The sequence below is a fragment of the Oryctolagus cuniculus genome, chromosome 9, assembly GCF_051225735.1.
Source record: "Oryctolagus cuniculus isolate XC-2025 breed Fujian yellow rabbit chromosome 9, ASM5122573v1, whole genome shotgun sequence".
NCBI lineage: Eukaryota > Metazoa > Chordata > Mammalia > Lagomorpha > Leporidae > Oryctolagus > Oryctolagus cuniculus.
In genome coordinates, this window is record NC_142875.1 from 61,254,164 (window position 1) to 61,270,157 (window position 15,994).

At 43.8% G+C, this 15,994-nt stretch overlaps 1 non-coding gene across 1 annotated transcript; it reads left to right on the forward strand.

The window, feature by feature from the left end:
* The first annotated feature begins 6,720 nt into the window (after positions 1 to 6,720).
* On the forward strand, positions 6,721 to 6,843 carry LOC127492225 (U6atac minor spliceosomal RNA). Its single transcript, XR_007921384.3, has one exon. It is a non-coding gene; the product is annotated as a U6atac minor spliceosomal RNA (small nuclear RNA).
* The last annotated feature ends 9,151 nt before the right edge of the window (positions 6,844 to 15,994 follow it).

A 15,994-nucleotide genomic window follows, 5' to 3' on the forward strand; every position in this document is an offset into this window, starting at 1 on the left:
GCACTTGGGCCATCTTCCACTGCTTTCCCAGGCCACAGCAGAGAGCTGGATGGGAAGTGGAGCAGCTGGGACTTGAACTGGCACCCATATGGGATGTCGGCACTGCAGGTAGCAGCCTTACCCACTATGCCACAGCACCAGTCCCAATTTTAAGTTTTTAAAAATAAACAGTGTCTGTTTTGAGCTCCAGATATATCAAGGGGGCAGAAAACATAATGTTTGTCAATTTAAAGGAAATGCAGGCATTTCAGGGGTTCCCAGTCAATGGAGGAGGTTCCTCTCTGCTTTCCTACACTAAACCATTGTTGCTGCTGCTGTAGTTCTAGATCCCATGGGGCTGGAAGGGCGTTGTGGAGGTTGCCACAACTGCTCAGCTACATCTGAACTGCTACCATCTATCACAGTGTCCAATACCATATCTGAATTTGGGCTTCTGCTGCCCACTGACCTCCCTTTTAACATCTGGTACAGAGCAGGTCGCTGCTGCAGGGGTGACCTTGTGCTGGCCTAGGGCTGTTGATTCTGCACCTGAAACCTGAGGCTGCTCCCCAGTACCAGCCGCAGAAGCTGCCCCAGGCCCATCTGCCTGGCACGTATTGTCCCTGTCTCTGCTCAATACTCCTGCGCCATGACAGCAAGGGAGAATTTACGGGGCCCTGGACAGGAAACTGGGCATGGTTCCTCATTGTCTTGGACTCTGGTGCTCTCTGTGCCTCAGCCCATGGAGGGCAGCACGCTGATTCCCAGTGTGATACTGTTGTCCGTAACTCTCCTCTCTCTCCTGGAATATTTTTAAGTCATCTAAAGCAGGAAAACTGGCTCTTAGATCAACATTCATTCTTTGCAAAGCTATTGTTTAACCTCTTGTCTCTTGCCAGGAGTTTCAAAAGTCTATTTTGAAACTAAAAAGCTGAGAATTAATTCTTTTGTTCTCTGTTCCATGTGGCCCTGCTCCCCTGAGGCTCGGGACGCCCTGCTTGCTCCTGCAGTGGGTGGGAAGGGTAGAAAAGGCGATGGCAACTGTGGTGGTGGATATGGGGACACTTAGGACGCACTTCAAAGGGTCATCCCAACACAATTATAGATGGGGCCAGTGCTGTGGCATAGTAGGTTGTGTCACAGCCTGCAGTGCCAACACCCCATATGGGCACTGGTTCAAGTCCTAGCTGCTCTACTTCCTATCCAGCTCCCTGCTAATGGCCTGGGAAAGCAGGGGAGGATGACCCAAGTGCTTGGGACCCTGCACCCATGTGGGAGACCCAGATGAAGCCCCTGGCTTCTGGCTTTGGCCTGGCTCAGCCCCGGCTGTGGTGGCCATTTAGGGAGTGAACCAGTGGATGGAAGACCTCTCTCTCTCTCTCTGTCTCTTCCTTTCTCTCTTTAACTTTGCCTTTCAAATAAATAAATAAATCTTTAAAAAAAAGAACCTTTCAACTCCTCCTCATTCTTTATACAATGTTTAATGAATTGTTGTGAATCTATTGGAATTTATTCAAGGGTAAAGTGGGCTTATAATGTAAGCAGTTAAAAATGGAGAATAAATATGGAAATTTATTTCCCAAATATTTCACTATATTCTATCGAATATCATGTATTCAAAATGGTCATGGAAAATGGGATTAAAGGGTAATTTTATTTTGGTGCAAAAAATGATGAAATCCATGGATAGTTTTTTTCATAATATGCACTTTCAATGAATTTTTGGATGACCCTTTGCATCTTCCTATGGAGTACTTTTCATGCAAAGGTACTAAATGTAGTTGTATGATCCCATATTAATAATTTGCGGATTATCCAGGTCAGGGGCTTCTCTTCTTCTCTTCTCCAATATTTCTGATTGTTACTTCTTCCATGAAGTATGTATGTTTGCCTTTATGTGGGTCCAATGAGATGAGGAGACCAATGCAAATGACCCTCGGGGGCTCTCTTACCCATTGAGTGGAAGCTCCACCCAGGGAGGCCGAGCATATAGAAGCCCCCCATTTCTGATGGCAGTTCCAAGCTTCGTGCTCAAGGAAAAATGAAAATGTTAGCAGTGACTCAGCAGGCTGTGCTGTTATAAAGTGTGTGGCTTCCATGATGTCACAACCTTGAGCAAGTCACAGCCAAGATGCTGGCTCTGGAAATGCAGAAAACCTCCCCCTTTGGCAGACTGGAGCCCTGAACCTGCCGTGGGTTAATATCTTCCTCTTCTGCTGACACATTGCAAAGAAAACAAGCAGGTGGTGGAGTTTATCAGCCCCTTTTCAGGAGCAGGAGTGAGCCCCCAGCTCAGCTTAAAGTCATTTTGTAGTAAAATCTGCACCCACAAAATCAACAAGACTATAAATGCTATAGGGAACGTTTGAAGGTGGGAAGTGCTGGGAGGTCAAGCAGAAGAGGGTCTGCAAGAGAAATGGAATACTGGGGGTTGGTGGGGGGCGCCGTTACAATTTTAGACCCTGCAGTCAAAGTAGGGCTCCCCCTCCCCACATTGCCTGAAGGTGACCTTGGAGCAAAGATATGGGAGAGGGGAGGGCAGGACTCCTGAGCTTTCTGAATGCCGAGCATCCCAGGCCCAGAGGGACCAGCCGGTGTGAAGGTCCAAGGTGCGGCGTGCCTGGCATATCTCAGGGACAGTGAGGGGGGCAGGGTGAATGAGGAAGAGGCAGAAGGGGGGAAGACCAGAGAGGTAGGGAGTGCGGGTGGAATCAGGTCATGTGGGACTCAGAGGTCTACTTTCAACCTATGTAGCCCTCACTGCCATTGTGTTTTTCCCTTCATGGTCCAGGAGACAAAATGCTAGAAACCTATCCAAATTTCAACAAAATGATTCACTTAAATAACTTGTGTAGAGGCAAACAGATTGAAAATTAATGTTTTCCAATACGGAATAGGCGGGATATTTATAGCAAAACAAATCAGCTCTCTTGTAGTGTCACCTACAGTTATACATACAGTTGTCTTCCAGGATCTGTGAGGATTGGTTCTTGGAGCCCTGCCTTCCGTGGGTACCAAAATCTGACGCTGCTCAAGTCTCTTATATAAAGTGGTGCAGTGTGGGCACATAACCTGTGCAATGCTTTGTTTTTAATTTATTGTAAGGCATTTCTTTGTAAAGATGTATTTATTTGAGAGGTAGAGAGACAGACGGAGATCCCATCCACTGACTCACTCCCCAAATGCCTGCACTGACTGGGGCGGGAACAGGCTCAAGCCAAGAACCCAGAACTCAGTTTGGGTCTCCCACATGGGTGGCAGGAACCCAGTTGCTTGTTCCATCACCTGCTGCCTCCCAGAGTCCCCCTTAACAAAAGCTGGAGTCAGGAACATAGCTTGGACTTGAACCCACACACTCTAATATAAGATGTGGGCATCCTAATGGCATCAAATATCCAACTCATCTTTTAAAACATTTCCTTTTAGTTCTTTTATTGGTATTTTATTATTATTTTATTTATTTGAGAGAGAGAATGCACACAATAGAACATTTCTATCAACCTGTTCATTCCCCAAATGCCCAAAACAGCTGGAACTGATCCAGGCTGAGATCAGGAAGCAAGAACTCAATCCAGGTCTCCTACATGGGTGTCAGGACCCAATTATTTGAGTGATCATTACCACCTGCCATGATTTGCATAAGCAGAAAGCTGAAGTTAGGAGTCAGAACCAGGTATTGAACCCAGGGACTTGGATATGGGGCACAGGCTTTTCAACTGGCAATTTAACTGCTAGGGCAAACACCCACCCCATCTGGTATGCTTTAAATCATTCTAGAACCCTTATAATACCTAATGCAATAAAAATTCTATTTTTCTATTTCTGTTTGCTAAGAAATAATGACCAGAAAAAATGTCTACATTTTCATACAGGTACAATATTTTCCCAAATATTTTTGATCCATGGTTAGTTGATTTGGAGAGTTGACTATATATACACACACACATATATAACACATATATGCATATAATATACATAATAAAGGTACATATGAAGTCTCTTCCAAAAGCTCATGGAAATGCACATTATGAAAAAAAGTACATAAATTTCAGAATTTTTTGCACCAAAGTAAACTTGTCTTTTAATTCCATTTTTCCGTGAACATATAACATATGATATAATTTATATTTTTAAAAAGCTTTATTTATTTATTTGAAAGTCAGAGTTACACAGAGAGAGGGGAGGCAGAGAGAGAGAGAGAGAGAGAGAGAGAGAGAGGTCTTCCATCCGTTGGTTCACTCCCCAGTTGGCCGCAATGGCTGGGGCTGCGCCAATCCGAAGCCAGGAGTCAGGAGCTTCTTCTGTGTCTCCCATGTGGGTTCAGGGGCCCAAGGACCTGGGCCATCTTATACTGCTTTCCCAGGCCATAGCAGAGAGCTGGATCAGAAGTGGAGCAGCCAGGTCTTGAACTGACACCCACATGGGATGCTGGTGCTTCAGGTCAGGGCGTTAACCCGCTGCGCCACAGCACGGGCCCCTAATTTATATTACAAAGTCAGTAAGCTAAGCATTCAGATGAATGTTTTCTATATTACAAATATAATTCAAATACATTTGTATAATATAATTCAATAAATTATAACTTCAATGAATAATGTTATATCAACCATACTGTGTTAACTCTGTTACTACTCTTCAAAAATTCTAAACATAATATTAAGGGTAGAGGAGAGAAATGGGTAAGCCAGAAACATGCAAGTAAAGTTATATATAGATTTTTTTCTTCTTTCTTTCAGAACAAACAAACAAATAAGCAAATTGAAACAGAAACAAGGAAATGACAAGAACAATGCCTGCTGGCATTTTGTCACTTCCTCTGGAATTTTTATTTGCTGGTTATTTGAAGAGGCACCATTGTCTGAGAGCAGAGCTAAGAACCAGGATTAAATCCTGGATCTTTGATTTTTAACTCCACTGAGTAGCCTTCAGCGCATGGCTTCTCTTTCAGTCCTGAGTTTCCTGTTTACACAAAGAAGAATAACCGTATGGAATGAATTCTCTGGGACAAAGGGCTCAAATGTTGACAGTCTAAACATTTATTTGGTGAAAGATCTGAGAAAAAATTAATTGAAAATTGTAGAGCTTATGTCAAATTGCAAATCGATGATAATGTTTTCAGTAAATACGTGTTAAGGGTTAAGTTAAATGGGAGTAGAGAACTTGAGGAGAGCTTATGAGGGTGTGATTGGAGAGGCAGGGGAACCAGTGTCAGAAGCTAAGCTTTCAGGAGTAAGCCAATGCTCAAAAGCTTGAAGCATTGCAGAGCAGTTGGGTGTGTTAAGTGTCCAGTGGATTTGGCCTTCTGGAGTTCCTTGGTGCTTTGTTAACATGGTTTCTATGGTGTACAGTGGTTTAGAATTTACAAAGCAGCTGCCATGCATTTTATCACCATGTTAGCATTCTATCTGTTGAAGTACCCAGAGTCATTGCTGTGTTCCCGACATGCCCTCTGTTCACTGATACACAGGACATGTCCGCCAGGTTGTGACTAAAGTGTAAACTCCCTGGATAGCAGAGTTAGGTGATCCTTACTATCTATGCCCACCCTTACTTCCGTCATCGCTTTGTCTAACAGCCAGGAACCTCCTGGGGCAGTTGGGGCTGAGGGGGTGGGGATGAAATCTTGTCTCCTCCTGAGTTGTAGACCTTAATGGGCACATATGGAAAGCTGATGTGTGTGGGAGTTTAAGGGTAGAGTTTGTGATAAGAAGTGACAGATTACTGATGGAATATGGACCCTCTGGCAGAGAGGCAACCATTGCAGAAAGAACTGGGAACAGTGATGGGGGTGTGAGAGTGAAAAGAGGTTCTAGACTGTGGTCATTAGCCTGGCGGCCACAATACATGAGCTAATCTCAGGCAGGCCAGCTAGTTTGTACACTGAGGGCCAAAGGCTGTAAATGAAGCAAAATAAGGATCTTTTTTTAAAAATGCTTATGTCATAATCTCTCTTCAAAAATTTATTTTGAGAGCCAAGGGAGAGAGACAGAGAGAAAGAGAGAGAGAAGGGAATGGGATTGGGGTGGCGAGATTATCCATCCATTGGTTCAACTCTAAAATGTCGACAACAGCTGGAGACTGACCAAGCCAAAGCCAGGAGTCCAGAGCTCAATCCAGATCTCCCCTGTAGTTGGCAGGGACCCAAACACTTGAGCCATCACTGGCTGCTTCCCAGGGTGCACATTAGTAGGAAGCTGGCATCAGAATCAAGCCAGGATGGACATAGGTACCCCTAGATGTAAGTGGCATCGTAACTACTTAGGGTCACCTCAAACAGAATAAACCCTGGACCCCAATACCCAGATAATTTTGCTGTGGTGTCTCTCTAGCAGACTGTTGCTCATGTGGAAGACAGCCATTTCTCCAGAATGCCAATTTGTCATAATGCCATGAGCTCCCAGAAGATGTGTTCCTTGGAAAGGCGAGAGCATTGTCATCGGCACAGCGTCGGCCTGGCAGAGATGTGTGACTGTCCTGGCTGTGGAACCTGGCAATACATCAGAACCATCGTGGCTTTGCAGAAGTGCCTTCCAGGAATTCCTCAAATCTTTGGGAGAGCAAATAGTGCTTTGTATGAGGCTGAAGTTTCTGATGAATCAGATGGAGGCCTCCATGTAATTAAGATTACAAAGAGAAAACAATAGCTGACTATTGCTCAAATTTATAGGGGGAGAAAGATGTGCAGAGATTTGAAACAATAGAAAAATTTTCAAACTTTGTTTTCTATGCCATATGTCAGTAGTGTTGTATGAAAGGAGAGAAGGTTAGCACTCCCCTTGACAAGGATGGAAGAGGCCCTCAGGCCTTACAACACACATAAGGTTAAGGCATTGCCACCTACTTCATATAATGTCAGTTGTATATTTGGAATTTTCACTTAGGTTTAAAAATTAACACATATGCATTATGTAGGGCAGTCTTTAACCAGTTTTTCATAATAGTTGCTGCAGATCTCTCTTTATCTTAGATCTTCTCTTTTTAAGTTTGTTTTCTGTCTCTTTGGGCCCAGGTATGCTAGTGGGCGAACAATTTTCTTACTACAAGAAACCAACTGTTGCTTCTGTTCGGAAATTGCTTTCTAATTTTCCAGTCTGTCCTTATTTTCTTATGGAATCTTCTCCCTATTCTATACCATATTTTAGTATAGATTAAAATTATGTTTCTCTTTTAGTGGTATTTTTAAACTCAGGGGAGCAGATGTTTAACATAGAGGTTAAGAAGTATCTTATATTGAAGTATCTCAGTTCAGTCCCTGGCTCTGACTCCTGCCTCCAGCTTCCTGCTAATGCAGACCCAGACCCTGTCAAGTGGTAGTGATGACTCAAGTGATTGGATTCCCGCCACCAACGCGGGAGACTGAGTTCCCAGCTCCTGGCTTTGGCCCCAGCCCAGCCTTGGCAATTATAGGCATTTGGAAAATGAGCCAAAGGATGGGAGTTCTCTGTCTTCTTGTATCTGTCTCTTCACCTTTCAAATAAATTGAAAATTTTTCAAAAATTGATTAGAAATTATCTTGATCAAACTATATCTTTCTGTGTCTTAGATTTTGTAACAATAATACTTAAAGTACTTCACTACCTTTGCTGTAATAGTCATCTAAATCATTCAAATTTCTTGTGCCCCTCTATAGTCTCAATCTTTTGCAGTTTTTGGTCAATGCAAAACAAAAACCTTAAACACAACAACCAACCAAAAATAAATAAATAAATAAGGACCATCCCCCCAAAAAACGAAAGAATGACAGTATGATGGATTTGCAATGAGAATCAAGTATGTTTTAAGAGATCTACAATGATTTTATGCAAAGGGCTTGTTGTATTACCTTATTTCAGGTTAAAAATCTGTTAGTCTTCAAATCTTTGAATCAAAGCTGTCTTTCCTCTTTATCTGTTTCCATTAAATATCACATGTCTTCTTAGATCAAAAATTTGACAAGTAAATATCCAGAATAGACCTACAGATATTCAAGAAAGATCTGTTGTTCTTAATTGAGAACCAATTGCTTTGAATGATTTCTGTCAGTTTGCTTTCTATGATAACTTTCTTCTCTTTTTCTCTGGCAATATTATTCATAGAATGAATTGGAAAGATCTTTTTCATTAGTCTACACTATATAGGATTTTTTAAAAATTGCTTTAAATTTTAAGCCATCTCTCTTAGGATTTTGTTTTCTATTCCTGTTGAACTTTTAAACATACCATATGTTCTTTTAGTAGGGCTAAGAACAGAGGAATCATTCCAGATTGTTCCTCTCTTCTTTACAAGTTAATTCAGTGGAACTCAAAATGCCCAGATGATAGTCTCAAGTTCTAGGTCAATAGGAAAAGCATTATTGTAGGCTTCAAAGGAAGGGTTCCTACTTTGAGAACTATAACTTTGGACCAGAAGAGCCTAAAGTTTCAGGATGGCACAAATATTTACAAATTGGCTTTTACATGTGACAGTAGGAGAAGTGTCTTCCACCTCTACACCTTAATTCGTACACCTGGTATTACTACATATTATACTATTACCACGTGTTGGTAACATTGGTCACTAATAAGCTCTGGGGATCAAAAAATGTACTAAATCCTATAGGAGAGAACACCAACCCTGCACTATTCCAGTATTTGCCTAAGGGCCTCTAAGGGTCTCTAGAAGATGGGCACTTGGTAAGATCAATGGATTCATGGACATGATCCCATTTTACCATTTTTTTTGCTGTAAAAATTAATTCTGCATTCAGAAGTATTTCCAAAATTGATACCATCATTCTCTCTCTCTCTCTCTCAAATATTAACTAGGTTGTGATGTATGTGTGAATTAATTTGATGTGGTTATCATTTCATATGTGTATATCAAATCATCATCACCATATAAACTTTGAATACATATAATTTTTGTTTGAAAATTATACCTCAATACAGGTAGAAGGGCCAGTGCTATGGTGTAGCGGGTAAAGCTACAACCTGCAGTGCTGGATTCCCATATGGGATGCCAGTGCTGCAGGAGGCAGCTTATCCTGCTATGCCATAATGCTGGCCCCTCCTCTTTTCCTAACATATGCAGAGTTTTTGTGCTGGATTTTATTAAATACCTTTTGAAGTTATCTATTAAGACAATTCTTAGAATATTCTTCATAGAAAATTTGAGTGTGAAAATTACACACCAGATTTAGTCATTATCTTTTGTATCTTTATATTAATGGTGTGAAATGACTACTTGTATATGACAGATTTTGTTGAAGATCTTTAAAGTCATCTTGATAAATCTTAAAATTAGAGCTACTTCTGTGTTAGTAACATTTGTTGGTGAGCTGTACCTATTATGTAATTCTACCAAATTGCTCTGTAGAAGTCACTTAAGTCCTACAGAAGTCAATCAGAATAGCAAAGAGTGAAGTGGAATCAAGACAGATCACTTCTGTTTCTTCCAACAAATGGTAAAGCCACTTATAAATTCATGCACAAATGAAGAACAGCTTTATGATCTTTACAGAGCATCTGCCAAAGTAAATTATAAATACCTCAATTAAACTTTGAAATTATATTGGAAAATATCATATTTATGCACTATGGTTGACAAAGATGAAAAATCTTAAAGACTGCTTAAACAGTTCTAAACTATATATAAGTCAAGTTCAAGCTCTTGACTTCACCATTCAGGCAGAACGGGACACAAAGGGATGTGGCTTGTGTATAGAACAGTCGGGAAGACTGAACAAGGTCACCTCCAAATGCCTGTCCATTGACTGAAGCCAGTCCTACTTCAGAGTCCCTGCCTGGCCCACAGCTTCCCTCTGAGAAGGATTTCTGAGTTGACACCCCCACAGTGAGTGAATAAGAATCCCAAAAGGTTAAAAAAAAAAAGAAAAAGAAAAAAGAATCCCAAAAGGAAGTATTGGGGGTCTTGGATGGCACATTATGAAGCTTGAATCAGATTCTTCTGGCATTGGTGTGTCCCAGAAGGAACAGGGCAATATCACTGGAGTCCCTATTTATGCCTACAACCCTTCCTCTGCACAGAAGAGTTAGGAAATAATGTTGTATATTTCCACAGAGAAGACTAACAATCTTTTGTTCTCTAGTCCTTTTTTTCCCTTTCTCTACCTCAGTTTGTTTCTCTTGCTTGTATTTTACTTATGGCTGGTCATCTGCAATAGTAGTGAAAATCATGTCAGAGCAGAAAAATCACAGAAAAAATCTTCTTAGAAAGAGAAGGGAAAAAACATCACAATAACAACAACTGCATAATAGTGATGAAATTCAGCATGGCTATTGTAGGCTACCCTCAGATAAGCAGAGTCACCAAGTGGGTAAATACTGGTTTTAATTGTTAGTGCCATAGGCTTCTAGATTAGATGCCCCAGTCATGCTTCTTCTTATGAACACTTCTCTTTTCCTATCTTTGCCCACATCTCAGAAGCGATCTAGGGTGTGACGAGGAACCAGGGTCATATTCCACTGCGGGAAATGCTGTGGCGTATCAGCAGAGCCTCTGAACTCTGTGAGCTCCCAGATTGGTTCTAGTTATAGACCTCTTCCCTCTATAATTCTGTGGATAGATAGTCTGAGAGGTAAGCAGAAAGGCCAGTCACAGTGGGCTGTGTGGTCTGACAACAGGACTCTGTGAGAGCCTCACACATATTGCATGAGCCTAGATTGTGGCTACGGATTTCAGGGTCCCAGAGTGGCAAAGTCCATCAGTGAACAAACACTAAGGAACAGGTGGACCTGCCACATGGCAAAAGTCATTTTTTCTTGTGTGGAAGCAAGACTAAATTAGATCATCTAAAGCCTAAACATGAACAACATTGCTTTAAAAAAAAAATATATATATATATATATATATATATATATATATATATAAACCCATTCCTGTGCCCGAGAGGGGAGGGCCTGGATTATCAGACTGGTGCAGTAGCAGTGGTACAACAGGTCAGCCAGCAGAGCAGCACAGGGTGTCCCGATGCACACCGAGCTGTTGCCCAGGAAACAGTTGCAGCTCTAGAAAAGACCACAGATGCTGAAGGAGAGAAGGGTCCAGTGAGGCGGTGGCTTGAGGCCGTAGAAGACCCGTGGGAAAGAGGAAGGAGCGTGCACCTGGGTCTCACTGCTTTTCATGACATGACTGGACAAGACTAGGGTGTCTGACATTCAGGTTCAGCGCCAGTGATAGGAGTCAACATGATGAACAGAGGCTGGGAGAAGAGCCTGGAGAGGAAGCTGTGATCTCTGCTGACAGGGATGGAAAGGGTCCTGCAGCCAGAAAGACAGAAGAAGATCGAGTGGGAGGACATAGCTGAGTCCTGTGCTACAGTCTGAAATTTTGTATCCCCCCAAATTCCTATGTTGCATTTAACCGCCAGGAAGAATGCATTTTGGGACACTGGAATGTGTTTAGGTCAGCAGGGTGGAGCCCCAGTGATGGGATTAGTGCCCTTATAAAGAAGCCTATAGACTTTCCACTACGTGAGGACATAGCAAGAAAGGCACCACCTGTGAGGAAGCAGGCCCTTGCCAGGCACTCTGCCAGTGCCTTTTTTTTTTTTTTAAGATTTATTTTATTTATTTGAAAATCAGAGTTACAGAGAGAGGTAGAGACAGAGAGAGGGAGGTCTTCCATCTGCTGGTTCACTCCCCAGTTGGCCACAATGGCCGGAGCTGTGCCGATCAGAAGCCAGGAGCCAGGAGCTTCTTCCGGGTCTTTCACAAGGGTGCAGGGGCCCAAGGACTTGGGCCAACTTCTGCTTTCCCAAGCCATAGCAGAGAGCTGGATCGGAAGTGGAGCAGCTGGGACTAGAACCAGCACCCATATGGGATGCCAGTGCTTCAGGCCAGGGCTTTAACCCGCTGTGCCACAGCGCTGGCCCCCACCAGTGCCTTTTGATCTGGGATCTCTCGGCCTCCAGAGCTGTGGGAACAACTTTCTGCTGCTGATGAGCCACCTCATCCATGGCATTTTGTTATGGCCGCCCGAGTAGGCTCAGGCACCCCTTCCTCTTACCAGTCCCGAGGGGGTACCGGCAGGGTCAGGATTCAGGTAGGTAGCAGCCCCTTGAAGCTGTGGAAAGGGCTCTTCCATTGTCTTACTGATGTCCTCCCCTCTGACTGACCACCGTGGGAACTGAACAAAAACCAGGGGAGTGCTGGCTCTTGTTCTCCTTTTCCCTTCCCCCCACCAGGGGCTGTGGGGTGGTGGGGATGGACACACACACTCCCACACATTTTGTTAAACCATGGCCTGAATGGCTGGGGCATTCTCATAAGACAAGCAAGAGGCACCCATCTAAGCCCAGATGGCTTGTTCCTTCGTTAACACGGGCTTCACTCTTTGTGCTTCCGGTCAGGATCAGTCTCTGGGCTGGAAGTCAGGGCTCACTGGTCCTGACTGGGGAGGGCTGGAGGTGGGCAGCCTAGACCAAGCAGAGTAATATCATGTAGATTAGCATGAGCTTTGGAGGGAGGCTGCCTGGGGTGAAATCTCAGCTCTGTTATTTAGCAGGTACATGACCTGTTAGTGCTGTATTTTCCTCACCTGTATAATACAGAAATCATACTACCTAGCTCAAGCATTGCTTTGGGATTAACATGAATGGCTATGCATAGAGCTTTCATATCTGTCTTTGGCATGTAGCAGGTGTTATTTGCATTAGCTTATAGACATGGAGACAAAGTACCCATTCAACCAATATTTATTGAACGTCTACTGTGTGTCAGCCACTTACACATTGAGAATAGAGCAACAAACAAAAGCAGGTCTCTGCTAATGTGATGCTTCCATTGTAGAGAGGAGGTGATTAGTAACTCAATGAGCAAGCAAAAAAAAAATACTCTGAAGAACATAAAAGTGACTGACAGTGAACTGTAGTTTGAGTGATAAGGAAACCTCTTAGAGGAAGACATTAGTAATGTGGTCATTAGGGAAGGGGCACCAGAGGCCAAGGGAACAGCTCATACAAAGTCTCCAAGGCTGGAAGATGCTTGACCAAACGGTTCAGGGCACACAAAGGACACTGTGGCTGGGTTGGTACATGAGGGCAGAGAAGCAGCCAGGGCAGAGATCAGCAAGGACTTCGACACAACTTGAATATCTACAAGAATCTTAGATACCTTGGAGTCACGTTGAAGCCATTTGGGAATATTAAGCAAACAACTGGCATTATCTGATTTTTACTTTCAAAAAATTGATCTGAGGCATATTATTGTGACATAGCGAGTAAAGCCACTGCCTGCAATATTGCCATCCCATATGGGCACCTGTTCAAGTCCTGGCTGCTCCACTTCCAACCCAGCTCCCTACTAATAGCTTGGGAGAACAGCGGATGATGGTCCAAGTGCCTGGGCCCCTGACATCCACATGGGAGACCTGGAAGGAGCTTCTGGCTCCTGGCTTCAGCCAGGCCCAGCACTGGCCATTGCAGCCATCTGGAGAGTAAATTAGATGGAAGATCCCCTTCCCCCATCTCTCTGTAACTCTTACTTTCAAAATAAATAGATGAATCTTTTTTTTTAAATCATTATGTCTGCTATGTGGAATGTGGAATATGGATTGTGCAGGTCAGATAAAACGGAAGCAGGGAGTCCAGTTAAGAGATAGTGTAACAGCCCAGGAAGAGATCTTTGTAACTTGCACTAAGGTAGACATGGAGAAAGCTATGTAGGAACTCTTTGGAGGTAAAGTTGACAAAACCTGGTGATGGACTGGAGATGGAGGTTGAGGGTAAAAGAGGACTCATTGGAGGCCTTTCCCCTGAGCTACTTTGCAAAAATTGATGCTTTGTTATTGGTATGGAGAAACCGAGGGACAGAGATGGTGGGGGAAATCTATCTAGGGAGCATGAAGCTTAATGTATCAACTAGATATCTAAACGAAGGTGTCAAGTGAGCGCATGAGAAGGGAGCGCGGGAGAAGAGTGGGGATCGGAAATACAGATGCAGATGTCATCAGCAAATAGATGGAGCAGAAAGCCAGGAGATTGAATGAGGGTGTCAGGGCGGAAGGTACAGACAAGAGAGCAGAAAGAGCCCTGGAATGCATCCATAGTCAGAGGCTGAGCAGAGGAGCAAGCAAAGGAGAAGGAGAAGGGAGCGGCCGCTGAGGTGGGAAAAAAACCAAATGAGCGCAATGGCACTGGTCTGTGTAAACATGGAGGTCAAGAGAAGGAAGTATTTCAAAAAGTGGGGAGTGGTCAGTCAACCGTGTGGAAAGGCATAGTGCCACTGAAAGTTTAGGTTAGAGGAGGAGAGAGGAGTGTCCGCTGCATTTTTACTACCATGGACTACCCGGTGACCCTGGCAAGACCGGCTTCCACAACCGGGGAGTGCTAGGAACTGCACCAGGAGTGAGTTAGTGAGCGGTGGGGGAACGGGGAAGTGCAGGCAGTGACTGTATTATTTGGACTGTTTCCTCACCGTTCGGGCAGTAAGGGAAGAGGGCAAGAAAAGGCCAGTGTGTTGTTATTCAAGGCAGAATGAGCAAGGGTGCCTCGCTGCTGGCCCAGCCCAGCTCAGCTCACCCAGCACTGCGCCGCCGCCGTGTTTTGGAGCAAAGCCTCTTAGCAGTTCACTGGCTCCCTGCCCCTTCCTGTACTTTCTCTCTGAAGAACCTTTAGGGAGGGATGTTTACGGTTTCTGTCACAATCTATTTCTCTATTCACTGCGAAGCTCAACCTCCCATCATCATCTTTGCTACTGACAAGAAATGATTAGAATATGAATTTCCTAAGTTACCATTTCACTTTTTTGGTATGGGGATTCAGTGCTAATAACGCTTTACCTTCAAATACCAGCTTTTGGAAAGCTTTTAATCTTGTTAACGTTATGCTTAAACAAATTTAACAACATGACTAATTCTGCGGTCTAGTCACTGATGGATTCCGACAGGAAATTTCTCTTCAGGAGAGTTCACTCCACAGGTAACATCCATCTGATGTCTCATCCTAGATAAGGTGTTTTGTAGACTGTGAGGTAAGAACTTCATGTTCTAATCTTAGGCCAGATGGACTTACAATTGTTTATTCATCTTGATGTCTTTATTCAAAGCAGTGCTTTAAAAACTAAGTTGTAAAAGTCTTGTGTTTTGAAGTAGGTTTCCAAACTGGCCTCCCATTCCCCCCTCCAAGGTGAAGCCTGCTGTGGCTTGTCATCTTTACTCCACCCTGCAGGAAACTGTAAATTTCTAAATCTTTGCAGATGCCAAGCTGATTAGTCAGAGGATTTCTAAACTCATTCACATTGGCCCCCTTCGGTCATCACTCCTATGATTGCTCACTCCTCTCCACTCAGAAAGGCAGAAAGAGAGAAGAAAGAGAGAAGAGAGAGAGGGTGTGAGGGAGGAAGGGAGGAAAGAAAGAGAAAAAAGAAAGAAGAGATTTAAAAACCACATATTTACTTGTTTTAGGTTTTCTTTGAAAGGCAGAGAGTGGAAGAGAAGGAGAGACAGACAGACAGACAACTCCAGTTTAGTGGGTCACTTCCTAGATGCCCACAACTGAGCAAGGCTGAAGCTAGGAGATAGGAACCCAATCTATGTTTTCCATGTAAGTTGCAGGGACCCAGGTACCTGAGCCCTGCCTCCCATGGTGTGCATCAGCAAGAGGCTGGAATCAGCAATGGAGCCAGGCCTCCAATTCTGGCACTTCAATATGGGATACAGGTGTCCTAGGCAACACCTTAACCATTGGATCAAATGCCTGTCCCCAGTAGTAGATTTGTATTTATTTATTTATTTATTTATTTATTTATTTACAGGCAGAGTGGACAGTGAGAGAGAGACAGAGAGAGAAAGGCCTTCCTTTGCCATTGGTTCACCCTCCAATGGCCGCCGTGGCCGGCGCATCATGCTGATCCCAAGGCAGGAGCCAGGTGCTTCTCCTGGTCTCCCATGGGGTGCAGGGCCCAAGGACTTGGGCCATCCTCCACTGCACTCCCTGGCCACAGCAGAGAGCTGGCCTGGAAGAGGGGCAACTGGGACAGAATCCGGTGCCCCGACCGGGACTAGAACCCGGTGTGGGGGCGCCGCTAGGTGGAGGATT